The 27,535-nt window shown below is 41.3% G+C and overlaps 1 protein-coding gene across 5 annotated transcripts in view; it reads left to right on the top strand.

Moving 5' to 3' along the window:
* Nucleotides 1-27,535, top strand: part of mast2 (microtubule associated serine/threonine kinase 2) — a 158,914-nt gene that overhangs the window by 1,245 nt on the left and 130,134 nt on the right. The gene's annotated exons all lie outside the window — the stretch shown is intronic.

Genomic DNA, 27,535 nt, shown 5'->3' on the forward strand with positions numbered 1-27,535 from the left:
ATGTTTTTGCTCAGTCGTCAGGGATGTTGACTGCTGGGTAATGTGTGTGCATGCATCTGTTAGGATGCAAGGGGAAGCCAATATAAGGCAGGTCTGTGCTCTGACGGTTCTGTGTTTGCAGCATTTTAACGGTAAATAAAGGAGGGAGACTGCATTGGTATCAACCTGTGTGTTTGTGAGAGCTCATTAGTTTGTTTCATAGTTGAATGCTTTTGAACTTTGCTTCACCTCACCTGATTTTCTTATAAGCAGATTTATCCTGATAGTGTGTCTGCAGCACAGTTGCTCTGAAAAGATAACACAGAAAATACCATATAAACTACACAAGTACATCAGCCATAAACACACATGTAGATGTGTACAGGTATTTACAGCATTGCAGCACTGATAAGACCAAGACTCTCAGTTGAGGTTTGCTGTTATGATGAAAAAACCAGCACAAACACTACGCCAGCCATGAATCACAATTATGCCTCCATACATATGCATCACTCTGGTTCCAGTCTGCACTATTAGATGTGAACCTTTGAGCTTTGGTTGTTAAAATCGAAGGATGTGTTGCAAGATTCTAATAAAATGTGGTGTGAAGGTGGGTCAGGGAGCAGGTTATGTGTTTTTGGTGTGTGTTGTGCACTCAGGAACCTATTGAATGGATGGTTTGTGGATATCATGTCAGCTTTTACATTTCATCAAATATAACTCATTGTTGCAGGTTTTTTCAGTTTGTGATGAACATGGACATGTTCCTTTATTAATAAGAGCTGTTTCCAAAGATGAAGTCATAGCTGTAGCTCATAATTTCACATTTCTGCATGAAGTCATGTTCCCTGACCTCTGGAACTTTGATATGAGTCACTTTGCTGTACAGTATTACTGCACCACCCTGCCCTTTGGGATATTATGTGAATAGTAAGGTACAATGTGTCGAGTTAATAAGATTTTCCTTCGGCTGTCATGCCTTATAACCTTTGCAGTTGTTTTAATATCAGAACTTTGTCCTGAAAGCAGCTTAAGATGATGAAATTAAATCTTTTTGGGTGGTTTTGAGTCGGGGGAGGGAGGTGCCGAGTTTGAAGGAGTGAACTTTAGGGTTACATGGGAAGTCAGACAGATGTTTTTGTGCTGCTGCTGCTTTGTGTTTTGGTATGAAACAGTATAAAATGGAGGACCACCAGACAGGGTGTTTTCATTCAGTGGGACTTATTTATCTCTTGCTGACACTTTCCATTGCTGAGCAATGAATTGTGACCCTGTTATGGTGCTGTAATATTTCCATGGGCTGTCTGTGGAAAACGGCTGCAGCTAGCATTATTTTCAGTATAGATTAATCTGTTGATTATTTTTTGAATAAACAGTTGAAAGAAATGTCCCCAAAAGTTTTGTTTTGTCCACCCTAAGATAGAAAACTGAAAAGCAGCAAGTCCTCACATTTTAGAAGCTTGAACCAGAGCATGAGCGGCATCTTTGCTTGATGACTTACAAAAAATCTGCTACAAGTTCTAATTGATAGATTTTACATCGATTGCCATAAGGATTGTAAATTTGCTAACATCCAGCAGCAACAGCAGGTCTGTATAAACATTTGCTGTCTAATTGGACTTTAACTGCAGTTCCCCTTTTACTATAACCTGACCTGACAGCACACACACAGACACACACACACACACACACACACACACACACACACACACACACACACACACCATCACTGGTGTCGTGTGGAGATACAAAGAGCAGCTGCGATCAGAGTCCGTCTGCTGGGACCTCCTTTCAGACCACCAGGTCACCATGAGCATCAGGATATAGGTGGTCACAGTTACAGCGTTGGGAAATCAGTGATGTCATTGTCACTTCCTTAGTGAAGTGTGACAGTTTGACAGTGTTTGTGTTAATATGTTGCCAGGGACAGAGCACAAACACACACAAACATCATCTGCAATCCAAGAATCAGTCAGCTGTTTATGTCCAGGAACCTTGTGTTTCTGACAGTGGCAGAAATGTTTCAAGGAGCCTGTTTACAGTCAGCTGATTGAAACGAGCTGTACGGGACAGGTATCTGTCATCTGTTACAGGGATTAAAATCAATTAGCCTGTTTTAAATCTGATTCATTGGAAAGAATGATAAAGGAATGATGTGATACTTTCTCAAGGTCAAACTTTTCATACATGTTCTTGACCAATGAATTCAAAACTAGACAAATTATCATTTTTGTTTTGTTTTCAGGATTTAAAAAAATGAATGCCTTGACAGACTTATTAAAAAAATTACAAAAATTGCATTGCAATAACAGCTATCTTTTCTACAAAGGTAGTGTCTGTGCGGACCCAGTGCTTTGGTTTCACACACCTGTGGACCTGTTTTCCTTCTCTGGGAAACACCTGGAAAATCAAAGTAAAACTGAACTCACCTTAGAATTATGTGTTGCCTCTGAAAATTACTCTAATGGTTATGTATTTTTCTTTCACTGAGAACGACCTGTCAACAGCCAGTGGTTGAACTGAAAGTTGCAGTTACCCTTCAAAGGTTCAGGCCAGCTGATTGGCTTACAGAGCCGTTCCTCCTGTCCCCCCCGGGATGTTTTCAGACTTGTATTTCTCTGTGGTCCTGACCCGTCCCTGTTTTACAGGTCACATGTGCTCCGACATGTCACAATAAAACTCCTCTACGCACAGTGAACACTATCAGACAATATTCTGCCATGTATTGTAGCTGTGTGAACAGAAAGCTGCTTCCTATTCTGCATTGTTTACTTCAGCTCTGAACATGTGCTCACTTCAAGCTCAACGCCCTGAAGTGGCAGGTGCAGCCCGATCTCTTCTTTACTTTGGCAAATAATGAAACGTGGCCCTTCTTTTGTTTAACTTATTTGGTTGTTCCTTTGCATCTTCCTGCTTTTTGCGTCAGTCTTTGTTTTCTTGTATTTTTCTTTAGCCTTTTATTATTGTTTGGTCCCTCTTGTCTTATTTCCATGAAAGCTGCAGCTCTTTGAGGTTAAGGTAGGTTGTTTAATGTCACTGCTTTAAGTATGCAAAGCTTTTAATCAGTGCAGTCTTTTTAGATCAGATGTTGCCTGATTTAAAGGTCCCATATTGTATAAAGGTAGATGCCCATGTGTTTGTCATTATAAAGCAGGTCTAGGTTCTATATTAACACTGTGAAAGTATCAAAGCCTCAGTCCACAGAGAAATGCACACAGCCTGTATTCAGAAACTGAGCCTTAAAACCAGCTGTCAGGACTTCTGTAACTTTGTGATGTCACAACAAAGCAGTCACCACTCTCAGCCACACCCCAAGCCCCGCCCACCTGGATCCACCATCCAACCTTGCAGGATTTGGTTTCTCTTGACTGTTTACTTTGCTATATTTTTTAAATTAAATCTCTCAAAAAACAGTCAGCCAATCAGAAGAGAGGCTCAGAGTCTGACTGACGTGCTGTTACTAGAGCTCCCGAGAGAAGCCTGAGAGAGGTGATGTAAAACTACGTTGAGATAGTTTTTGGTTCTTAAAATGAATATATCTAATATATCTTCTTATGGATATCAACACTTCAAATAAAACACAGCAAAAGTGTAAAATATGGGACCTTTGAAGTTATAATTTTGCTGTATTTATACACAATTTTACAAAATATAAGACAGTTTGGAAAAACATGTTTTTACCCATGTTTAGTGTGGAGATTAGCACTGTTATTGAAACACTGACTTATACCAAGCTGAGGATATTTAGCATCTGATCTAGGACCTGTTGTCACATGTAGTAACCTTCAAATGTCCTTAACTTAAATGTTCAAATTCAGTCAGTCATTCTGAGACACCGCTGTCTCTCTTCCCGCCTCTCCTCCTGCTCTTGATATCGTCTTACTTGCAATCAGACACTGAACTGATGTAACACTGCCTCAGAGTGTTGCCTGTGTTTCGTGGCTTTTGCCGTATTCGGTGCACTGCATAGCATCAGTGCTTTGTATTAACAAGGACGTGCAGTGTTATTGGTACCAACTGCAGAGCTGCAGCAACAGCAGGTTCAGACCTGCACTAACCTGTGTTAGAGGTTTTGGTTTAGGCGTCTGTGGCTCAGGAAGTAGAGCAGGCCGTCCACTACTAACCAGAACGTCGGTGGGTCGATCCCCGGCTCTTACAGTCTGAATATCGAAGTGTCCTTGGGAAAGATACTGAACCCCTTGTTGCCCCTGATGTCTGTTCCATCAGCGTATGAGTGTTTGTATGGTTTTAATATATGAATGTGTGACTAAAATGGCTGAATGTTGCAAGTATTGTGAAGTGCTTTGAGTGATTGATAAGACTGGAAAAGCACTACACTCCATTTACCTTTATATTAGCAAAATAAGACAGTTAAAAAAAAATCTGTTTACATTTTTTGTTTAAGATATTATGGTATATTTACTCTTTATGTGGCACAAATGTTAAAACTGCAGCAGCTGTCACTTTCTTTGCCTGTAGGCGGCACAGGTTGGCGGGTGCAGGTGTTGTCGCAGCTAAATGTGAATGCGTGACTTCATGAGTAGGCTTGGGCAATGTGCAAAATTTCATATCACAATATTTGATCAAATATTGGCCCAAGTCCATTTGTGAGTGAGTTATAAAGAAGTGATTCACCTCCATATAAATGAAGACATAAAAACACCCAGTAGTTTCTTCCTTGAGCTGAGTTTGTTGATGAGCTGTGATAGGAGGATAATCTGTTACATCGCAGCACATTGGAGAGACGTTGTTCTCAGATGAAGCCCCCCCAGCAGGATCAGGCTAATTAGGGCAGACTGGAAGACGACTGAAATCTGCAGTGGATTAACACTGTGCTGTGCTGTACAGTCCAATGTTAATGGGGGTGGGAGAGAGGAGGGAGGGGGGCTGTTTTGCTAAACACTCAGAGGATTTTCACTGTAAGCTAGAGGCTGCATGGTGCCGTTACACTGTTGGAAACAAGTTCAGGTTCTGGTCAGACCCACAGTCCAGGATGATGGGAAGTTTTGGATTAGTAAGATTGTAACGTGGGAAATTATGGCTCAGGGTTAAAAGGTTTTCCAGATTTCTTTGATTATTTATTTTTAAATGGAGTGTTGTTCTAAAATAAATAGCTGACTGAAAGATAAAAAAAATCTACAGCAAATTAATTTTGATAATTAGCTGTTTAAGTCCTTTGAAGTTGGATGTAGCTCAGCAGGTTGCAGCTGAAACACAACTGCTACATACTCCTTTGGACTTTGTTTCCAGCTTCTCAAATGTGATTCTTTGCTTGTCACTTTTTGAACCGTAAATTTGTGAGGGGTATTTTTATTTTTACTTTTATAGATTGAAAAAAAAATATTGAAAAATAATCAGTAGAATAATTAGTTGCAGCCCTAAAATTCCCCTTGATCAAGAATAACATTTTGCTTTTTTCTAGTTGAAAACAAAGTACAATTAGGTTCTAACGACCGAAGTGTTGCTTTCTTTTGTCTTAACTGAAAAGATTAAAAATAAAAATTTGCAGCTGTAAACACAACACTGACATATCGTCACATTTTAAGGTGATATTATTAACAGACTATTTATAATTTGCATATCTAACAGATAAGGAGCAACATTAGCATTTATGTGGAATCATGTGACTTGAGTACACATTCTGGTTTGCTCTCCACCATCTCCTGAGGGAAATATCTGGCTCTTTAGCTGCTAAATACTTTGTCTGTCTGCAGTTTGCCACTGAGCAGGTCGTGTACTGTGGGTTTGTTAGAGTTTACCTGCTGCATCCGAAAACAATGCTTTGAAAGCGACGAGAGTGAATCAGAATAAAAAGGTTGTGGGTTGCAAAATGCTGCTAAGCTCTGCACAGATCATAGCAGGTTTAATTAAAGACATTTGACCTTTTTGGGGTCATGATATTTGAGCTTGCTTACAAACAAAAGGAGGAAAGCAGCTGAGTAGGTGACAAAAGATCAGACAAACTGAAACCTTTGATATTTTTTTTTTTTTTTTTTTTCCATGGATGTTCCTGTCAGAGAAACTGAAAACGGCTTCATGGTCGACAGAATGAGAAGCTACAGTGAGACTTGAGCAACGTTGAGTTTCTCAGCAGTGCAGGACTGTAACACTCACACTGACTGAGCAGATGGCTTAGACAGGCCTCCAGCTGGCTTCTACAGTGTTATCTAAACATTTCATATTTTCTACATCAGCTCTCACATTTATTTGGCTTCGCAGTTTATGTGATCGGCATTCCCTCTTGCATTCACTGGATTCCAGCCGAAGCTCAGAGGAGTTTTAGGTAATGGTGGGAGGAGGCCAAGTCATAACAGATTTAGGTCTGGTTGTTCCGCTGTACAACTCACATCCTCTATGATCATGATGGTGCTCGCTGTTATGATAGACAAATGAGTCACAGGCTGTGAGCCACGTGTGTGTTTGTCTTCTCCAAGCAGTTATGATACAAATAAGACAGAAAGGATTTGGGTTGAAGCCATGCATATGTTTTATGTTGCTGTCTCTTTACATCCAGGAAGTTTAAGGAGAAGACTTCCTTAAGCTGCCAGTTTCATTATAATGATCTCACTTCATTAAGACAGTGAGACAGTTATAATATATATCCTGAATGACTGAATATTTATATGATATTTATATACTGTGTGGTGTGTCATCTGATTACTGCAGATCTCGTTGCTGCTTATTCTTTTCAGTGCCACCATAATTTTAATAATTTGAATTTTTCTTACCAAACCAATGTAAAACAATCAGGCTTCATAGTGTAAGTAAGAAGAAACATATACGGTGGCCCTGAGAGCTGAACACAGTGCAACTTAAAAAAACACATGCAAATAGACAAAACATCAAAATGAATTTCACAACGAATGTACTGCCAATGTTGACAACAACAGAAGTTTTTCCAGGGACACTAAAGTGATAAACCCGGCTGTGACGCACTGGCTTGGATGTATTATAATACACCCATGTGCACTTGATGTTCAAAGCTTTAAACTTCAAAAGTCACAAAGCATTGAACAAGTGCATCCCAGCCTGGTTCATCAGTTTTTGTGTCCCCTGGAAACATTGTTGTGTTGTGAGTATTCGCATCACATGTTGACAGACTGATGAAGCAGTTTTCTGAATTTGTTTGTGTTCTGTCTATTTGCATGTGTTTTCTTAAACTGCAGTGCGCTGAGCTCTCAGGGCCGACATAGAAATAGTATTTACAACCCAAGTGTGACAGAACAACCCTCATAAATGTTAGACTTTATGTGACTTTGGTGTTCATGTGTTTCAGGTAATGTAATGTAATGAGATAGTTCACACAAAAATGTGTGTATGTGGACTTTACTGAGCAGTGCAATCAAATTTTTATTGATTATACTGCTGCTCAGTGTGGGAGGATGAACATTAAAGTAATGTCTCTGTTAAACTTATTGTTATGACTGGAGTCAGTATCAGTTACATCACATGTGAGCAGGAAAAAAATCTCAGTCTCAGGCTGATTTTACAGTTAGTAGCCCTTGTAGTTTATATGCTCTCAATATGTTGCTCAGTGTATCTCAGTGGCAGTTATTTAGTTATTTTTGAGTTCTGACGGTCATGTGTCACATTCTTAGTCTTTGTCATTCTTCTTCTACTCTGTGAACAAATGTGTCCATTTAAATCATTACATTATGTAGATTGTGTTTTGTAACGATGTTAAAATCTGTTTCCAGCGTGACTTGTTTCCAGCAGTAGCCGTGGCTCTTTGCTCTTTCTTGTTCATTAAACACGTCTTAGGTTAACCAGTAAACCTGCTCCCCTTCCTCGCAGTGACATGGGAGAGTGATTTCCTCTCCGTTCGTGAACCAGCGATCGGAGGACGCGTTGAGCCAGAACGACCTCTGGGACCCTCCTGCTGATGTTGGTCCCAGCTCTGCACCGATCCAATGGGCTGATTGATGGAGCACAAACGGCTAATGGTGCCACTTTAGGGTGCCTAGAAGGGTGGTAATGGGGAGACACAGATGCGAGATGGTGAATGGTATTAATTACACACATTAAGCAGAATTATAGCCAAGATGGGTCCTATACATTAATGCATGGAAATGGCATTTATTACTGTGAAGCCTCTGATTATCTTGTGAGAATCTGTGTTGGAGAAATTAAACCTCACACATGACAACAAAGGATTAAAGCGTGTCCCTGAGCGTAAAACAAATATTCGCTCGTGTGTTTTTCTGGTTTTCAGCTCTTAACCATTCTCACTCTCTCTCACAAAGCTTCAGAGGTGAGTTCAGATCCCAGACCTTCATGGCCTCTGATTTCTTTCTCAAACCTGGCTCCTTTTCACATGAGGCCTCAAATGAAGCTTTGTTAAATCTGGTTTTTAGCTTCTAACACAACATCCTTAATGAACAGAATCCATCACGCTGCCCCTGCTTGGTGCCACATTATGCCTCCGTGTTTCGGCTCTCCCTCCCCCGACTCATTGTAACTGAGTGATGTGCTGATTTCACACTGAGCTGGATGCCACATTACTCTGCATTCACTGAGACAACCTTTATTAGATGTCCCTCCCCCTCCCCCCTCTCTATTGTCTTCTTCCTCCTCTCCTCTACCTTCCTCTTCCTCCTCCACCTTCCCCTGCTCCTCTCCGCCTTGTCTCTTCCATCCCTGTATCTTCCAAACACAAATGCCCCATAATCAAGATTTAATTCTGGTAAACACCAAATCAAGTTAAGGAGTGGTGCAGCATACCTGTGCTTCTTGATACTGTGCTCGACGTGAGCATTAAACAAATTAATGGACTGAATGCAGTCTTGGTAATTCAGCAGAGTTATAATCGTCCTAAAAACATGCAGGACTCCTGCCGTGGAGAACACGTATTAACAGAGAATTTTGTGTTGCTGTCATGAATTCAAAGTGTTTCCACATCAATAGATATTAACTATGCAGGTAGTGAAAACCCTGCAAAAACTTGCACATTGAGGACATCATTGTCTTTTTGCAGTATAGATACATCTGGTCAAATATTACTCTAACACAAGTCCAAGTTGTTCAGTCATATCTTTACTTGAGTTAAAGTGATAGTTTGGGTTATTTGACGTGGGGTTGTGTGAGGTAGTCATGCATAGTTTGACTACCAGTTTAGAGAAGATGGAGATGATAAAGTGCTGAAAATATTCTAAATGAAGTGCACATTTAAACGGCTATTGTATTGTTTCACTGGGCATCTTTTAAAAGTGTCCAAAACACATTTTTTCTGCTAACCCCGTGCACACCAGCACATCTCTCTGCTAGTGTGCTCCCTCTTCTGACTGGCAGCACGCTGATCTGAATCTGAATGGAGACTGGAGGCTCCAGTGCTGACCAGTTGTGGGAAAAGAAAATGAAAGAGAATGTGAAGATGTTTTTTAGACTTGGTAAAAATTGTCCTTATGCAGAATGTGGATACAGGATTTTTTCCTCTTGCTCTTAAGTGTGGACGTGTGCAGCTGGTTTTAGACAGAAACCAGGATTCTGATAGAAAGATGGAAATGACAAAACATTGTAAAAAAAAGAAAAAGAAAAATAGCATTAATTTCTTCCTGGAAAGATAAGTGTCCCTTGACTGAACACTGAACAACACAAAGGGTTGTGTGATATGTTGTGTGATATGTGTTAATACTGGGAAATGATGTAAATTTGTCAGCCACAGTAATTTCTGCAGCTGTTTATTTCTAATCTTGTTCATGTAGTGGTAGGTAGAGTTTGAAAGCTAAGATTAAACTAATAAATATGAAACTGTACAGGGCCCAGTGAGTTTTATGATCTGTAGACCCAGTGTTAATGTTGAAACCTGGTGTGTGTGGGTGTGTGTGTGTTTGGCAGTGTGCGCCTGCTCTCAGTCTGTTGAGAAGTTGAACATTAGAGGCTGCCGTTGGTTTTTTGTTGTGCCCCCTGAGGCTTGTTTGTTTGTGCGTTGGTGATTGAAGAAAGTGAGATCAGTCTCTCTGCTTGTGTGTATTTGCCTGTGTGTGTGTATTTGCCTGTGTGTGTGTGTGTGTGTGTGTGTTGGGTTATCTGGCTTCCCTGTGGGTGATTAGCTGCATGTTCGCTGACAGTGTGGGCCTCAGTGTGCAGGGTCAGGACAGATGGAGGGAACCTGCAGGCTTGACACTGACTGATGCTGCTGCTTATTGAATGAAAGGACTCACTCTGCACATCGCCATGGAAATGGATGATGTGGCTGCAGCTAACGCTAATCCCCAGTGCTGGTCTCAGCGCAGTTCTGCAGTTTTCCCTGCTCTGGTTAATGAAGGAAAAGGAAGATGAACATCAGAGCCCTGATCAGAAAACAAGATCATCGTCACCGCGGTGCTCGAGGTGTTGTGACTGCAGCACAGATGGTGGCTCAATCATGTTGTTAAATATAGCCGCTAGAAATTATACCCAGAGAGCAACAGGCTCAGAAAGACAGAATTACCTGAGCTTAAATCATTATTTAATGTGTGTAAATAAAAACATTCAGGGCTGTGAGATGGTTTCAGGTTGCTTTCAAAATTAACTGAGTCATACTTAATTATTGATAGTTCACTTTGCATGATAGGTTGTTTGTTGTACTTTGCATATGTTTCAAAAGCTGTGATAAACTCTTTCCACCCGCTGACCCTGCACAGGAGAAGCATAGATAATGCACTGATGGATGGATGGGTGGATATTTTTCCCAGAGTATTGGGTATTGTAGCAGGTTCAGAGTTAAGGATCTTCCTAACAACTGCAGAAGTTTAAATTTGGACTCCATCACTAACTAAAGTAAGAAAACATTCAGAACAAAGTCAGAATTGAGCACAATTTAATCAGGATCACAGTGTCTGCGGGAAAACAGTGTCATATTGGTTTTAGCCCAGTGTGGCTAACGTTAGTGGTGCTAGAAAATGTGTTTATCCCTAATCAGAATAATCCAGTGGTACGTATGGAAAGAAAAAGGAAATAGACCAACGCATTTGAAAACAGACTTCCTCTTTGACCTAATACATGTGACTGATTTAATCCATGGCTGAAGGAGCCGTGTTAACTCCACTCAGCTGAAACAAAGACATAAAAACGCTTCAGTGTTGTGTAAGCATCTTGACCTGCAAGGGAGAGCTTACACATTCATGAAATCCACTGTCAGACACTTTCACTACTTCTCGCACGCAGTGAAATGAGGTCGACCGATCAGCAGCCGCAGTCGATGCCGCTCAATGTTTAGCAGGTGCTTGTCGCTTGCTTAACTTCCTTCACTTCACTTCCTTCACAACATGTGGAAGCTGCCTCTGTGTGTGTGTGTGTGTGTGTGTGTGTGTGTGTGTGTGTGTGTGTGTGTGTGTGTGTGTGTGTGTGTTTGTGTGTGTGTGTGTTTGTGTGTGTGTTTGTGTGTTTGTGGAAGTCACCATGGCTGTCCCTCCCTGTCCTGATTGGGGGTTATTAACCTTTGGGCCGTGGCCAGCAAAGGAGCTTCCAACAAAACATCCTGCTTCCTCCAGCTCAACAGCTAACTATAGGAGCACAAACACAGCACTCCCCATCTGAAACAATCAAACCCTGCAGAGTCAATATTAACAGCCGCAAACAGGCAGAGGTATGAAAAGAACGGCTACCTCTGGATTAATGCTGCAACCAAACTGACAAATTTCTATTTCCTCACTAACTGAATCATCCCGCTGCTCAGTCCGAGTTAGAAACAGAGTAATTTTGTGAGTTCACTGGAAAACATTGTGATATGACACTTATTTATAAGCTGTTTGTGTCATAATACAAACCTTCAAGGTGTCACTGTAGAGATTTTACCTTGAAGAAGCTGCTTGCACCAGATGTGCACTGAATTAGCATTGAATGCTAACTTGCTGATGTTGGTTGAGATGATTCTGCACAAAAAGGAAACTAAGTATCTGTGTCCCATGTCTCTGAGAGATCCATTCATGCTGTGTTGTCTGTGGAAATGGTCATTAATGTGACTGAGTATTTAAATGATGGTAACAAATACAATGTGTACCAATAATAATATAGAGATCAGACCATTGAAAGTATATTATAAAGTAATGTAAGTAATTTAAAGCACAACTGTCACAGTCTGATCTGCCTTGGGAATCATCCTGGTGTGTGACTGATCACAAGGTTGCAAACTCCATGAGATTTCATTCTTTTGTTTTAGTGTCATCGGCTCCCATGGACTCACTCAGGGGCAAAAATGAAATGTTTATTAGATATGATGCATGAGGTTCCTGCAAAAAAGAAGGAGAAAAAACCTAAAATATGACATCACTCAGTTTCCCTTTGTAGTTATTCAGAAAATAATAAAACTTTGTGGCACTCAGTGCTTTCAACAACCCCCTCCCCTCCCCCAGAAGCAATCTGGGCCTGCAGATGTGAGCTCAAATGCGTAATTATGACACACACACTCACCCACATGGCAGGAACACACCCGGGATTAAAGCACTGAACTCCAGATATCACTTTAATCCGCAGGGGATTAAAGAGGAGACCAGTGAAGAGTCGGCCGAGTGCTGTGTGAGAGAGTTTATTCAGCTCAAACCTGCTACATGCTAAGACCTGTTGCCGACACGTTACAGTGTCAGTTGCAGGTGTAGCTGCACGAATGACTCTTGTAGAGATGTGTGCATCTGCTTCACTGCTGGATTGTGTCCACAGAAAATTCTGCATCACAGCCAACATGTTGTTTGTCGAAGTGTCCCCTCCCGCCTCTGTTATCAACAGATATAAAAATTGTGCTTTGATTGCAGCTCATAAAAGCTACCTGTCAGCCAGGTGGAGGCTGCTTTACTGAGACATCAATCAAATCACTGGCGACAACACCAGTATTGTCAGTTAAGTTGGCGTCTGCCGTGAGTGATCACAGAGGCTTAGAGGAGACAGAGAGTTGGCTTCTTACCTTTGCTGACACAACCTGTGAACTTGTTTGAGCAGGCTTAGTGCACTGTCAGGTCACTGGTTTTCAAACTGGGGTGGCCGACATGAATATAATCACAGTACTGTACAACTTCTCTTGGATTTTTTTCAGCGGCGGGGCATCAGCACCCCCCCACCCGGTCAAATTTAATATATAAATAAAATATTAAAGTTATTAATATAACATAAATATATAAATAAAAACTAACCTAGTTAAACCTGCCTTTCCAGGGCTCTACACTCACTCTTTTTTGCTAAGTCGAAAAATTCAGGAGTGCATAAAGAAATACACTGTTGTTCCTCAATAAAGGGACACAAGGAAACACACAAGGCAAAATTATTGAATTTATTTGAATACAAAAAGTACAGTAGTTTTTCAGTTATTTCTTTCTGTATTAATAACTCTGGAAATATGACTCATCATGACATTGTTACTGAACAAATCCTGAAGGTCAAGGTTTAAAAATATAAAGTCTCACTGTTTGAATGATCTGAAGTTAATTTGTGGTTGTGCGGTGGGGGTAACAGAGTGGGGCTTTCTTTGACAAACGTTAAAGACAGCCAGGTTTAATGTAGGCCTGACAAGTTACTGACTGAATTTACATTAATAAGTTACAGCTGATATGATGTACCACTGGTGACGTAAAGTGACGCTCAGCCTGGCGAAGATGAGGAGCAGCTGAAGTTTGCCCAGTGAACCTGTGTATTTGCACAACCTCGGTGTCTGAACCCAGCTGCAAATGTCAGGGTCGTTTGAATATTTCACTATCACTTGGAAATTTTTGCTGGTTTATGCAGTGCAACGGTACGGAAAGCTGATTGAACCAAGCAGGCCCTGTAACTTCTCTGCTGCCATAAGTTGATCCTGCTGAATGAGCTTCAACATTTCCTTCAACTGGGATTTTACAAAGATGGATACACTGCTGTAAATATTATTACGGCAAAATCCCTGATGGTTGACAGCGTTCAGTCTTCTCACACTATGTGTCATCATCATATAATGTGCTTTTCTGGAGTGGGGATATGGATTGGTGCTGGGGTGTCATACAGTCACATGCAGATGTTTTGATGCACATCAGCTTGTGGTGATGTGCATCAAACCTCTGCCTGTATGCAGGCTTACATAAAAGAAAGAGCAGAGGCTGGTGTTTTGATGCACGTTCTATGCAGCCGGTGTGTGTTGGCCTTTACATATCCTGTTTGTGCTCCAGGGAGGCAGCCTGGTTGTAAACGTTTATGAGTGCCAAGGCATCAAAAAACTGGCAGCCCTGCACAATGCATATTGTTTTATTGATTTACTGGAATGATCTCATAAAAATGCGGTCACATGAAAGAGGCTGCCAGCTAAGGAAGCATCAACTTGAAGGTAGAAGCTGGGATCATAACTTTAGTAAATTCAGCTTTCCAACATCATTATTTCTGGGTTTTTTTTTTGTTTTTTTTGTTGGTCATACTGGATGAGAGAGGTCAGTGAGTGTCGGTTTCAGAGACTCTGCTGATCTTCAGGAGGATTAGTCAGAGCTGAAAAACTGGTGGCCTGTGCCTGCCACACACATACACACCGTCTTTGTAACAGATACTCACTATTAAAAGAGTCAGTTTGGGATCAGGGAAACATGAGGAGGACTTCCTGTTTTGTAGGAAATGACAGGCTGCACAGAGAATATTGGACAGTTTTGATTATGTTCAGTGGCGATGATGAAAGCCTATAAAGAAAACACTGTCAGTCTACATGCAGATGAGTGTGTGTGTGGATGTCAGGTTCGTGTGAATCCCGTCTTGCGGTGTTAGGATTGTTTTTCTCTTCAACTTTCTTCACAAATTATTGATTTATGTTCTCAAGTTAGTGTCAAATCACTGTAACAACAGAAGCTGAAGTTGACTAGAGGGATGATTGTTGTTAGGGAGGAACACAGAACATTAGCAGCGGAACTGAATTAATTCCCTCATATTGATGCTGTTTGCTGTCACATTGCATTTGTCCTACACTGCTTTTACTTTGCACAGGATATTATTTCAACAGTGTAGGCGGTGTCAGTACCACTGTGTGGTCTAATGAAGTACAAAACAGTCAGACCATGGACAAACTAATCTAGATGAACTACTTGGGTTTTGATTTTGGACAGAAATCATTAACATGCTCCTTATTTTGCCTATTAAATAATGATTTGTATTTGACCCATAAAAACTGGTTGAACTGTTAACACAGTTTATATTTTCTCACAAATTATAATTTGAGAGCACAAATTAATTGATGTGAGAGCACAAACTACTAACTTATACTCACAAATTCTGGATTTCCTGCAGAGGCTAAAGTGAGGTCGACCTCCACTGACCTTTTTATGAAATGTGACATTAACCAACAGGAGAAACACGTCATATCAGATATTTATTGAGTGCAGCTATTGTTTAGACCATCATCTACCTACTAAATACATGAGGAGATGGATTCATCAGGATGTGGGTGGCTTACCACCTCAGCTAAACAATTTCCTCGGGGAAACCATGGAATAATTTTTTCCCCTCGAGTTACCGTGTCTCATACTGTTTGACAGCGGCCACAACAACCACAAAGTCTTTTTCCAGCCGTAAAGTTATGGTTTTTAGTTTCCTAACTTCAGCCATCCTGCTGTTGTCTCGTGTGTGTTGAAGAGATATCAGCAGTGAACGTGTTGCAGCAGCGTTACATGTCTTCAAAACATGATTACTGATGCAGAATGGTTTCATTACGAATGTCCCCTCAGGGATCATTAGACTTCTTATTAGACCTTAATTACAGCTACATGCCCATAATGTGTTTGTCTCTGTCTGTGTGTGTGTGTGTGTGGGTGTGTGTGTGTGTGTGGGTGTGTGTGTGTGTGGGTGTCTGCTACAGTTTATGCTAATAACCTCTGTGTTTGTGTTCTGGCTTTGCTCTTCATCATTTTGTTGGCTCACCTCCTACCACCCTCGTCCTCCTCACCATCCCTTCTTCTCTCCCCGATTCCCTCAGTCTCTGTTTTTCCATCTGTTTATCCTGAGTCACGGCAGAGCTGTTTGGGCTGGTCCATCACCTGCAGCCAAACTGTGTGTGTGTGTGATGCAAGAAGCACCTTTTCCACAGCTGTTGCTGGTTGAATTTGAACTGGTAGGCTCCAGAAATGGATTTTGGTTTATAGGTTTAACTGGTTCTCAGTATAATCAGACATTCTGCATTTTAGTTTTGTGAGGAATTGAGTTTTCTCAACTGTAGCTGAGGGTTGTTCAGCTTTGCTTTGTCCTTGGGTGATTATTAAAATTCACTGTTACTGTTGCATTATTTATGAATGGGTTAATGTTTTTATTAAAATATTCAACTGGAGTATTTCTTCTTGAATAATATTATCATATCCTCTTAAAGGATGAGAATTTTTTTATTGTCGGGAAAAGACCTAAAACATCATCTCAGTAGTTTTTGACTTCACTTTCCTAGGCAAGGCAAGTTTATTCAGACTTAAGGCAATTCATTGGGCTTTACATGCATGGAAATACATTAAAATGGAACATTAGAGCAATATTCAAATAGTTTTTAAAAACGATAAAAACTCATTTGAATTAATAAAAATATTTATAGTCACATCAAAAGTGCATAAAATCAGGACACCATTTTTAAAAGAAGTGCTGCAGGAATAAAAGACATTAAGAACAAGCAAACATGGCACAAGAATAAAAAGTAATGTTGTGTATGTAAACCTGACCCAGGTGACCTGAGCAATCTGGATGCTTCATATTACACAAGTAGATGTATCCTACTGAAGATCTACAGTAAATATTTTAAAACATTAAGATATAGTTCAGTTTTTTTGAGTAATAATTTCCTAAAACAGCTGGTCACTCTGCAAACAGGAGGAAATAGTGCATTTGTTGGGGACTATTTTCAGTTGTGGATTAATCCACATTTGATGCTTTGGTCAGTGTTTGAGGCGGCAGGACGGTGCATGAAGGTCAGAGTCCAAATAAACTACAGTGTGTGTGTTCATGAGTGAACATGTCACCCACCGCAACAGTGGTTTTAATAGTTTTTGGAAACAATGGAGCTCTATAGCACAGAGGAATACGATATGTCAGGCCAGGCTACACACACACACAAACACACACACACACACACACACACACACACACACACACACACTATACCAGCAGGACCGGTTTATTTGTTTTTTTTTGGTCTTTTCAGAGGAATTATTGTCAAGAGGAAAAATACTGGATGTCACTCACATCTTTCAAAAGCTGCATCATGTGAGAAACTGAACTGACAAGACAAGATTTTTTCCCCTAAGAATGAGGTTAATGTTGAAATGTCAACATGTATTAAAGCAAATGAAAAACTTAGAAGACATAAAGTGAGCCAGAATTTAATAGTTGAAACTGAGTATAAACAAAAGTTAAATCAGGATGATATTTTAATCAGTTTGCTCATTTATGCAAACTTTATTGAACACAACTATTAGCCCCCACTGCTTACCCTTCTCGACATCCAACAATGACCCCAGAGATGAGTGGGTGGGTTGGGGGGAGGGGGGCAGAGAGTCACGTCACTTCAGGACCAGGATGGAGACGTGTGAAAACTCTCCATTAGTCCCCGTGCTCACAATATTTGACAGACAGTCTGGGCCAAGAATGAAAACAGAGAGCGTTTGGTTAACCACGCTAACCCAGCGGCCAAACCACACATTTATCCTGGCAGTCCGCGCAGCAGGACCCCCATGGGAATAATGTAGCATGCTAGCTTTTTATTACGCAGCCTGAGAGAGGCTGACTGTACTTTGGCTTGCCACAGAGAATTATGAAGATGGATTCCATCCCAGCAGCCTGTTGGACACAGGAGCGGAGCTTTTATGAAAGCTCTTGATTGTTGTTCCTCTGAGTAGCGTGAGAGGCTGGTGTCATTAGACCCGACCAGACCTCTTGCATAAGTTTCTGAAGATGATGATTAAAACATGTGGAATGCTTCATTGACCTCATCATACATGCGTCTGTGCTGTTTTTATCTTCTGAGACGGATCAGGTTCAGGTTCAGGTTCAGGTTCAGGTGCACCTCAACAAAGTTCACATACCTCATCAGAGTTCAGTACAGATCTTGGTTGGATGTCTGAAGTCTAGCGCTGATGATTTGATGGAGCTACCAGAGAACAGCTCCCCCCTCCCCCTCATGTAGCCAGATACAATGCTGTATAACCCTCACAGTTCTGGCAAATGACAACCGGAGTTAATGACCTGGAACTCAGCTCTGAATTTGCTGATCGCTCTCCCTGTGTACCTGTCTGTCATTTTTAAAGGCCTCAGACCTGCTGTGTGTTGTTTCTGTTTCTCACAGCACACCAGGTCTCTAGAGATTATTCTGAGATTTAAAAAAAAAAAAAAGATATTTTATTTGGATCAAATGATGTGTTTCACATCCAGCTTCATCAAGCTGGAGGAGTAAATGTAAACACACTGGAATGTCATGACCAACAAATTATACAAAATTAGCAGGATATAAATAAAATAGCAATTGTAGTAATTACAGTAAGGCAGGTTTAATTATGTAGTGCCTTTGAAATACAGACTGCGACAATTCAAAATGCTTTACATTAGGAAAATAAATTAATTAGAACAACATGTAGAAATACAGTGAAGAGGGAGATTAAACTGTTTAGTTACAATAAAATGAAAGAAAGCAAATAATCCAGAATATACAATTCAAGTGCCGTTACTCTGCAGTTATAATTGGCCCCAAATTTAATGAAATGTATTCAAGTGCTTTATTTTTTAAAGAAACATAAACATTCAACAAAACATAGAGGAACAAACCTGTGTGTCCAAATTCCAAATCCAGATTCAGTCAAACCTTCTTGGACAAGTTTAAATTAACAAATTTTATTCATATCAATCTTTGCTTCCTTCTTCTTTTTAAAACCAGTTGTATATTTACTCTTTCTAAAATGTCCTTGTATTTCAAATGTGTGTTATTGACATATTTTGAACATTTTGTGCTAAAACACAGAGGTGACAGAGACAGCCTCCTGCGGGTGAAAGAACGATTCACATCAGTGCTAAAGAAAGAAAAGAAAATCGGATCATAGCGATGTTTACATAGAAATACTGATTCAAGAGGTAGCAACACACCGAAACACTAAGACTGTAATTTCAAGGTTGTGTAGTTTTGGCAGTGCCTCTATCAAAAGTGTTACACAGGGACAATCAAACAGGCCTTCGCCTTTTTGAATGTATAAATAAACTATGAACTGTGCTCAGCGTCTTCACTGCTTCCTCCAAAATCCTCCTTTTATCTGCAGCAGAAGCTTCAACGAGGACATGGCTCCGGGCCACAGAAGCACCCACTGCCCCAGTTGTGCGTCTTTGAAATCCCAGGCAGACAAATTACATCATGAATAGGAAGCAGCGTGAAGTTTTGCAGATAGCAGTTTAGCAGTTTAGCTAAGCAGAGCGGAGCTGTGAAAATCCAATTTGCTGTCTCCCCAACCTCTCAACAAGAAGCTGCAGAGGGTGGGGGAGGGGGTGGGGTGTGTGTCTGAGTTCTGCACATGGACGTTTCTGTGACGGTCCGACCAGAGTTCAGTGGCTGTGTTGCCTTTGTTTTTTAATTCCCTGAAGAGAGAACCCACCCATCCTACTGCTATAGGTGGTGCTGGGCAGGGGGAAAGACTGGAAAGACACAACATGAAACTAATACAGATGTTTTCTTTCATCTGGTTCCCTTAACAGTGTTTGGCTCTATGTGTGTGTTGCACATTATTAATATACTGCAGTACAGTAGTCCTTCAGGAAAAAAATAGTAGAGAAATAAGTAGAGAATCTCTAATTTTTGTTTCTCTGGTTCTCATGATGACGCCGTCTGTTTGTGCAGCGACCTGTCACAGCACTGCTGAAGTTATTTGTATAAAGCAGTAATGCCTTGGTTCTGTCTCAGCCGTAGACTGTAAATAAAGATGGTCGAAGCCTCTGTGACGTTACCTGTAGGTTTCTGAGAAGCAGTTTTGAAGCTCAGAGTGAGCTGCTCTGCTGTCGCCACCGGGCTGTAAACATGTTGTAAAGTTGGACATTTTAACAAAGGAGTCTATGGTGATTGACTCACTTTTGGAGCCAGAGTCTAGTGATCATTAGAGGAACTACAGTTTTTGTCACTCCAGTGTTGGCTTCATTTCTCAGCCCCGGAGGTTGATGCTTGTTCTCAGAGAGCAGCCAAAGACAACACAAATGGAGCCTCAGTCCAGTCAACATGCTCGGAAGCTAAAGCTGCCAGTGTGCATTAAAGAAACAGCTCTGTCAGATTGTTGCATCTGAAAAAATACTGGTTGAATGTTGAACTGCAGCTTTAAACATCAGCTGAACTCAGATCTGAACTACTGTAAATGACAATATTAAGACAAACCTCAAAGACAGGTAGACCCATGGCATGAAGACCGCCTCCAGCTGTGTCCTGAGTCATTCTGCTCATCTTCATACACCACTCACATGTGATCATGCATAATTACTTATTTCCTCACCCCCCCTTTTTTCTGTTGGGTCAAAGCCCAGCAAGGCAGAGCAGCTGTGTGAAAAGACATTTAACTTCTCGACCCACTTTATTATTCACATTGTCTCACAAAGGCTGGTCTTAATGTTAATGGATGTACTCTGTGTGTGTGTGTGTTTTGAGTCTGGCTGCTTAAGTGTTTTCTTCTCATCATTTATTCATGAGGGGCTGTGGCATTTTCTTACTCTAACACAAAATTTAACAAAACTCAAAGGAAACTGAAGTTCATTTTGTTTTTGTGTGTTTAACATGACACGTCCACATCTACTTTTTAAAAAAAAATTATGGCTAAAGATGAATAAAAATGATTAACAAAAAAAATGACACTTCATAACTGATTTGTCTTTTAAGTCTTATTGCATCTGGTTTTTGCTGTTTCTGAAAATTTTGTAGATTTAATTTAAAGATCCTCTCCAGAGGTGTTTTAAACTCAGTCAGACCCAAACTCAGATGAGGAGTCTGTTGAGACCAGAACGGTTAGCGTAGTTAGCATGTTTTATTTAACTGGCAGTGGCTGACACAGTGTTAGTGGCTGTGCTAATGCTAACTCTGGCTCTCTGTACTGTTAAGGTTTCAGGTTTATTTAGCCCCCCTCGTCCCCACAAGTTGACAGGATTGGTTCCTGAGGTCCTATGACGTATGAATCCCTGACCGTCTGAATCTGTTTTTATGAGACTGTCATTGGTTCACTGCAGTTCAAGGTGGAAACACTCAGTCATGGTGCTGACTGATTATTTCACTCATCATGTGTCTTTATTATAGAAAAAAACATCATGTGGACATTAACAATGTTAAACACTTGAATTCCATTCAGGGGGTTTTTAATCTTGGCTACTTTAAAATGATTGACATTTTTTAAGCAAATTTCACAAATTCCAGCTTCAACATTGTGAATATTTTGTGGTTTTCTTAGTGTTCTTTGACAGTAAATTGAATATCTTTGGTTGGACAAAAGACAAAATTCTTAAAACAAACTGATGTCTTAAAACTGAAATGACAGATCATCTTTTTTCCAGCAGCTCTGGCCTGTGTCGTTACTTCTCCTCCTCTCACAACAACACGCGTTTGTTTGAGCAGAGAAAGGAAAAATCCAACCTTTAGTGCGTCCTGGCACAGACAGGAGGAGGAGGAGGATGAGGATGAAGAGGGAGGTGTGACATTTCGCAGAGTGACATTTTCTGAATGTGACCCACTGTTCTGAAAGAAGCCTCCCTTCCGTAACATTTTCATCCCTCGTTTCCCGTCTCTCTGCACTGTAGTCAAAACTGCAGCTGCTTCAAAAACTTTTTTTTTTCTTCTTTTTTTAATGAAGCCATCCACAGCAACTGTGTTGTTATCTGGGCTGTGGCTCAGCAGTGGTTTATTCACCTTGTGTCCCCTGGAGGGACTGTGCTGGCCAGTGAAGGTCACCTCACACTGGGAAAGAGGGCATTAAAGGAGACAGGCTGGAGATGACCTGCTGTGTCTTTTTTTCCTTTTGTTGTTTGTCTTTGTTTCTGTCGGTCCTAAAGTTTGTGTGTCCGTCTCTCTTTCCTCCTCATCCTCTGGCTCAGTGTGTCATGCTTTAGCTGTAGCTTTGTCTGGTGTCATCAGTTTTGTGTCACTGGTGTAATTTACAAGTCTGTGTTGTTTTGTTTCACTCCAGCTTCCTGTTCCTCATCGACCAGACTTCACCCAGACTATGACTAAATGATTCTGTTGACAGGTCTATACTGTAGCTGCTTGAGCTAATGTTAGCTTCGCACACTGACTTAAGGTTGCATTTCAGAACTGATGCATTTTCCATCCGTATAGCAGGCCTGCAGATTTCTCCATCTCCATCTCCAAAATATTGATGGCTGGTGGCTAAAAATGAGAAGCAGATAAAAATAATATAAGCCACAGAAACAGTGGCAGTGAAAAATCAACACAGTCGATGCAGGTTTTGGTTTTATACCAGCATGTGTTGACCTTTGCCTCTGCTGGAGGCTGTGGCGGAGCTCAGGTCTCCCTCAGCTCCTCATTACGGGTTTCAGAACATGATGTAGGCAGATTGCAGAACCCAGGTTAAAGGTTGTAGATATGGAAAGTTTGAGGCTGACATTTTTAACCAGCCGACAAATCCTGCGCTCTGTCTGTGGCTGAGTTGCCTCTTTTTCTTCCTCTTTTGCCCTCACCCGCCCTCCCTGATCACACTGTGTGTTGGGGAGGGCACATGTGACTTCATACTGACCCAGTGGTGGCGTCTCCTCAGAAGGTCTCTTATCTCTGTCGGCCTTGCCCTGGTTGTGGGCTGACTGTGGGTGTATCTCTGCGCTTTGGTTGTTACTGTAGCTGGTGGGCTCAAATGCGTCTGTTTGCAGTTTCACACCAAGGCCAGAGAGGATGTTCTTAAAACAACTACAACATGTCCTCAGAGGTGGTTGAGCCCTCCTCAGCAGGGTGCGTGCCTGCCGACATGGTGCCTGTAACCGTAAAGATGACATCGCTGCCTGCCATAATGTGATCTCTGCGCTGACAGCTGCAGCACACTGATAGAGATAAAATATATGAGCTGCAGGAAACACACACAGCAAGATTGTAGCTATGTTTGTGTACATTTTAACAGCTCACAAAGTCAGCTGAGGAGTTTGGCTGTTTGTGCTGTGGGAAAAGCTACACTTCTCCTCAACTATCCAGCCAACCAGTGCAGTGTAAGAACATTTAGAATCAGGGAATGAAGTTATATTTGATATGTAATATTTATTTAATTATATGAAATCGTGGCTCATTTGACAGGGCAGCAGTTCAATTCCTCATCTCAGCACATCTCACAGTGTTTCTTTAAAGCTTTGATAAGACTATTTGTTGTAGAGTATTTGTAATTAGTCGAGTCCTTAATTAAACCACTGCTAGAAGCCAACCTTGATTTTGATTAGGTCCAGACTTCGACCTCCTCCTCTCTCCTCCTCCGTATTCAGTGCTCAGCAGACAAAAGATGATCACACAGACTGATGAGTCCTGCCGGTGTTATTTCCCAGCACAGTAGGACTGCTGCTCTCGACTTCCATAAGGTCTGGATACTTTATAAAACATCTACTTAGCTGAATTTTGCAAACATAGTCACAGATGATGCATCATTGTACAAAGTCTTTAAGCCTTAAAATGTGTCGAGATTCACAAACATCACTAAACATCTTAATTATCAATTAAGTTTTAGTGTGAAGTTTGACAGCATGTGAGCTCCAAACTCAAGTCAAGTCAAGTATCTTTATTGTCATTTTCTCATGAAAACAGTTTTATTATCCATTAAATGTTGTGCATTTTATACACAAAACATATGTTACAAATTTCCACAGAAGAGAAAGAGACAAAATATGAATCACTAAGTTCGTCTCATACACGACAACCTCTGTGGTGTTTTTCACTATCACCATGGTGATGGAGAGGGGTGTGGCGAGCAACAAGGGCCTTGACTTGAACTGGAGATGTTGCAGTTATGTGCACTGCAGTGTAACCACTAAATCAGAACCTGTTCTTTAGTTTCTGTGGAGCGGAGGCCGGTAGCAGTGAAGGGCAGCATGACATCACTGTTTTGTCTACAGCAGAAGAGTAAGATGCAGGTACTGCAGTTTGAAGATGTACGCAGAGAGTCTCTGTCTGTTTCTGCCTCAGTTGAGCTTTTTCTCTGAATTGATGTGGTTTTTACTTTACATGGAAACAGGTAGTGGGTCATATCCTCTGAATTATGACCTGCTCTTCTCAAATGTCTGTTGGTCTCTGCACTGTTCTCGGTCTGAAGATAATCACAGTGTCAAGGTTCTTCAAGTGGTCTCTGCAGTTTTTGTCAGAGTTCCTGACCTGTGAAGTTCACAGTTGGCTGATACACCACTGGGCTGGAAAGCTCCGCTGTTTTCCCTCCTCTCTGTCTGAAAACAACAGTAAGGACAGTAAGTTCCTGCTCTCTGAGGTGTGGGTGTTGTCTGAGGTGCGAAGGGTCTGTGTGGTGAGGTGGTTCGCTTTGCTTCAAAGTCTGTAAGTCTGTCAAAAAAAAACAAACCTGCAGTCAATTCAGAGGTTGTGATGTGGTCAAACGTTACTGTGTTGGTACGGTTGCCATTAACAACAGCGCCGAGAGGCAGAGGAGATGCTGTGCTGTTACTGATTAACCATGAAACGCTGTTCCTCTGCACAGATAGCGATCTCACCGGGAACAACGCGAACACAGAAACCATAAATCTGCCTCGAGTGGTGGGTCCAGATCCAGATCACTCCAATCTATAATCTCTCCTCTGAAATCTGGAACACTTTTTACCATAACTGAAAACTGCATAAGGGTGCAGTGTGCCTCAGCAGCTTCCCCGAGCAGAACTACGTGTGTGCTGAGGTCGTTTAAATGTACTTAAGGAATTTGAGGGAACAAGCCGTCCACTTAAAGTGTCATTAAAAATAACTGGTTGTTTATATTAGTGTAAATACGCTCAAAGCTACTATTGCTATGAGCCAAGTGCATTTTGGAGCTGTTTTCTTTAGATGGACTTGAATTTGACCTGTGGTTGTTTTATGGAAATGCAAAAAAATTACAATAACATTCCACAGTTTTCTTTCATCTCAGCCTCTGACTGAGATTTAATGATTTAATGAGCTGAAACACACAATCTAAAGACTTAACCACACTAAGTCTTTTGATATCAGCTCATTAAATCGTTTCATCCTCTGTCGTTCTATTTGGGTGACTGTGGATTTTTTATTTTTTTTTTTTTGAGCTTTTTGGTTTATGGCTTTGAGTTCTCTGCTTTGCGTGTGGACGGACAGTTTTCCCACAAACCACAGCCGTTGGTCCCAGCTCACTTCACACTCCTCCCTACATTCCCTCCACCATTGACATCCATCTGTCAGACCACTTTGCTCCTTTTTCTTCCTCCTTTCCTTACATTCTTCTCTTTCTGTCATACCTCTCCTCCTCCCTTTTCCCCCCTAAGCACCTTGTTCCAACTTGAACACAGCTGGAACACATCAGCACACGTATCAACCCTGATCAACAGCCATATATTCTCACACACACACACACACACACACACACACACACACACACACACACACACACACACACACACACACACACACACTGAGCTCTGATGCAGCACTCCAGCCCATGCCCCAACTGACAGTCAGGAAGCAGGTATGATGCAATGTAATCCTGCTCAAACACACATGTGATTAATCTCATGATGTAACGGGCTGAGTTCTGGCAGCTCGAGGCAGACTGTTAACCTGTTCACCTCCAGCAGTGACACGACACAAGTACTTGACTTTCAAGTCAGCAGCAGGGTCAGGTTCAGACTTGTGTCTGTGTCTGTTTCTACATTTCCCAGAGCACCTTTGACCCCCCTCTGTCATTTGTTTCTGGGCCTCAGTATCAAACCTTAAAAACGTTAAGTACCAACCAAACATGTCCAAAACACTCAGTTGAAAATTTTCACGTGTTGAAAACTGTTATTTGATTCTTTCATAAAACAGTGACTAAAATTTACCAAAATTTGACCAGTCTTTTTTGGCTGGACCACAACAGCGAGGCTGGGCCTTTAAACGTGAATGTCACTGACTGACTGATTGGCTGAGTGATGAAGATACACCATTGGTCGGCCAGCAGAGTGAGGGAGTTTCCTTTTTGGTTGTTGCCCTTTCAAAATGATTTAACGTGAACAAGCGGTGTTGCCAACTAATGATTCCTGTGCTGCTAGATTAAACTACTTTTCAGACTCCTTTTTCAAAAAAGCACTTCGCAACAAATCTACTGACTCTTTGAACAAACCATAACGACTTCCCAGAGAAGAGAGTCACCAGTATCCCTTCACAGGCACATCTACGGTGGCCCTGAGAGCTCAATGCACGCAACTTAGAAAACAAACACAAACAAATTCAGAAAATATCTTCATCAATTTGACAACACATGTGCATGAATGAGCCTCTAACCTACTATTAGTGAACACTGAGGTTGTGTGTGACAGTTCTTCAGGGCAGGAGATGAATCCATTGTTCCTCGGTGGTGGCTTGGTGAAGCAGTCAGTAGGTACCAGCTGAACTGTGAGTGCAATGTCTCTTCGTCACTGTGCTGACACCAGACACCGACCAGCTCAGTAGCTGGAGGCCAGGCAGCAGCAGAACCAGGTCTAGACTCCAACAAGCCTCTCCTGCACAGACCTTTTTAAAGGATTTTTTTTTTTCATAAGTGCACACTAGAGACATGAGAGACACACAATGTTAAAAGTACACAATGACATTAGACACAGCTCAAGAGGCCTGAAGGAGCACATCAACCTAGAAGACAAACAGAAAACAGTCATGGATGTGAGGAAAAGTGTAATGTGACTTTGGCTGCTGGTTTTATTTAAAAGGTCACTGGATAGCAGCTTATTCCAAACCCGTCCCTGCTGCAGCTGCTCTGCCACATCGCTCTCACATCCTGTAAGTTACTGACAAAAATACAGTACCCAGTGTTCACTGCAGGTTTCCTTCCAGGTGTCAGTCTGTAGAGTCAGACTTTCCTTTTCATAAAGTAGGAAATCAAGCTAACAGCATTCAGCATGAATGTGAAGTACTGAAGCTCTGTTGGTCATGTACAACACAATAAAGGCAGACGGGACAGGACACAAGCAATTAGACAATCGCACATTATCTAAAGCAGTGGTTCTCAAACTTCTTCACATCGAGGACTGAAGACCACAGACCCCCATCTGATTAGACGTTTGCTTTTAGATGATTCATTACAGAAAGTGTTTGAAACCCTTGATTAAAATAGTTATACATTCTGTCATTGTGTTACTTGGATGGATTTATAGTGAAAATAAACTGTTCCCCTTTTCGCTGTGGATTCCCAGGAACCCTCTCAAGAACCCTTGGGGGGTCCCTGGATTCCACTTAGAGAACCACTCATCTAAACAACATTATTTGGAGGTAAAATTGATTGTGGCAATAATCCCTGGTCACAGCACTGCAGCAAATACGGAAGGTTAAAACTGAAAATGGAAGTTGGTCTGTAAAATCTGACGGACGGCTTTAGATAAAAATTTTACTTTTTACCTTTTGATTTAGCTTCAAAATAATGTTGGCTTATCTGAGGGTTTGTTTACACCCTGTTGATCAAAGAGGATCAGCTCCTGGTAC

The sequence above is a fragment of the Trachinotus anak genome, unplaced genomic scaffold (genome assembly GCF_046630095.1).
Source record: "Trachinotus anak isolate AG129_WGS33_773 ecotype Australia unplaced genomic scaffold, CSIRO_AGI_Tana_v1 ptg000010l, whole genome shotgun sequence".
Lineage (NCBI taxonomy): Eukaryota > Metazoa > Chordata > Actinopteri > Carangiformes > Carangidae > Trachinotus > Trachinotus anak.